This window comes from Arachis hypogaea, chromosome 16 (assembly GCF_003086295.3).
Source record: "Arachis hypogaea cultivar Tifrunner chromosome 16, arahy.Tifrunner.gnm2.J5K5, whole genome shotgun sequence".
NCBI lineage: Eukaryota > Viridiplantae > Streptophyta > Magnoliopsida > Fabales > Fabaceae > Arachis > Arachis hypogaea.
The window spans coordinates 41,775,338-41,777,416 of NC_092051.1; positions in this window are offsets into that span (position 1 = coordinate 41,775,338).

Here is a 2,079-nt window from a genome sequence, read left to right on the forward strand (position 1 = left end):
CCAATACACTCAAATTCATAAGGTGAAAAATGAAAGTAATCATTGAATTTAAATCAATACATTAATTAAAATAGAGTGACAATAGTTTTAATTCATAGAATAAATAGAGCTTCTAACCTTAACAAGAAGGTTTAGTTGCTCATGACTCAGAGAGAAAACTAGGGTTTAAAAGTGTGTGAAAACTCGGATGAGAAAGAAGAGAAGAGAAGAAGAGCCCGGGAGGCTAAATCTTTTCTCTTTTATATCTAACTGATGAATCCATATTTGATGATGATCTTTGGTTGAAATTGAATGGATTCTTATCATATAAACTTGCACTTATTCCCTTAAATAGCATGCTTTTGAACTTTCCTCCTAATTTGTGCTTAATTATGAAAACATGCGCTTTTATGCCTAATTTGATTAATTTTATCCCATTTGCCTTCCATTCGATGCCTTGATATTGTTTCTGAGTGATTTCAGATGTATAAGGTAGGAATGGCTTGGAAAGAATGGACGAGGAGCATGCAAATTGGAGGAAGCATGAAGAATCAAAGGAGAAGAGCATAGCAATGTGTGCGTACGCACAGGCCCGCATGCGTACGCACAGCCTCCAGATCAGAGCCACGCGTGCGCATGAGCCGCAACGTGCGCGTCGCGCGTCCATTCGAGCATCGCCTAGTGTGCGTGCGCACACCTTCCCGTGCGTACGCACAGGAAGAGATTTTGGCAGAGTGTGCGTGCACACGCGTCTGTGCGTACGCACAGGTGGCCGCACATGCCTTCATTAAAATAGCATGTGACTCGTGATTTTGGTGGATTGGAGGCCCATTTCTGAAGCCATTTAGCTCAAAATGAAGGAAAAAATGAAGGAGGAACATAGCATATCATTAGGGTAGCTTAGGAGTAGTAGTAGGAAGCTTTTAGTATAGTTTTTCTCTAAGTTTTTCATCATCTCTATTAGGGTTTATACTAGGGTTTTACATTCAAGTGCCATTTCCATTTTTGATCTAGGATTTTGCTAGCTTCTTGATAAATCCCATTTTAGGATATATCTTGTGGTTAATTTAGTAGATTTTATCCACTATTCTCACACTTATTCATAGAATTCGCATGTTTTACATTTTCCTTCCTAATTTTGTGTCATGATTGAAAACATGCTTCTTTGGCCTTAAATTTGCAAATTTTAATCCTCTCTTATTACCATTCGATGCTGTGATATATTTGTTAAGTGTTCTCAGGGTTTATAGGGCAGGAATGGCCTAGAGAATGGAAAGGAAGCATATAAAAGTGGAAGAAATACAAGAAATTGAAGGAATTGCTAAGCTGTCAATCCTGACCTCTTTGTACTAAATCGATCATAACTTGAGCTACAGAGGTCCGAATGAGGCGGTTCTAGTTGTGTTGGAAAGCTAACATTCAGGGCTTCAAAATGATATGAAATTTGCTATAGTTGCCATGCAGTTAGGTGATGCGCACGCGTAAATCACTCGTACGCGTGACATTGCAAAAGTTCAGCGACGCGTACACGTGGGCGACGCGTACGCGTGACAGAGCCACGTGTTGCACGTATCAGAAAACACTGGAGTTGATTTTTGGGCTGTTTTTGGCCTAGTTTCAAGCCCGAAAACACTGATTAGAGACTGCAAAGTGAAGGAATCAATCATTCAACATTCATTTACATAATTTTAGGTTTGAGATGTAGTTTTCTTGGGAGAGAGGCTCTTTCCTCTCTAGGTTTTAGGGTTCTTAGTTTTATTCCTTTTCAATTTCTGAATTCTATCTTATTTCAATTTAGTTTCTCTTCTACTTTTAATTGTTCTAGCATTCTAGTTTATTTATTCCCCTTATTGATTACTTTATGTTGCCAATTTAGTTTATGAATTCTCATGTTAGATTTGATTTCCCTTTTAATGCAATTTGAGGTATTTCGTGTTTATTGCTTCTTTCTTTATTTATTATCATTGATGCTTGCAATTGTTAGTTTTAGATTTTACATTCTCTATTGTTTTTCTATGCTTTTATTTTGCGCCCACCAAGTGTTTGATAAAATGCTTGGGTGGGTTTTAATTTAGCTTTTTACATTCTTAACTTGGATTG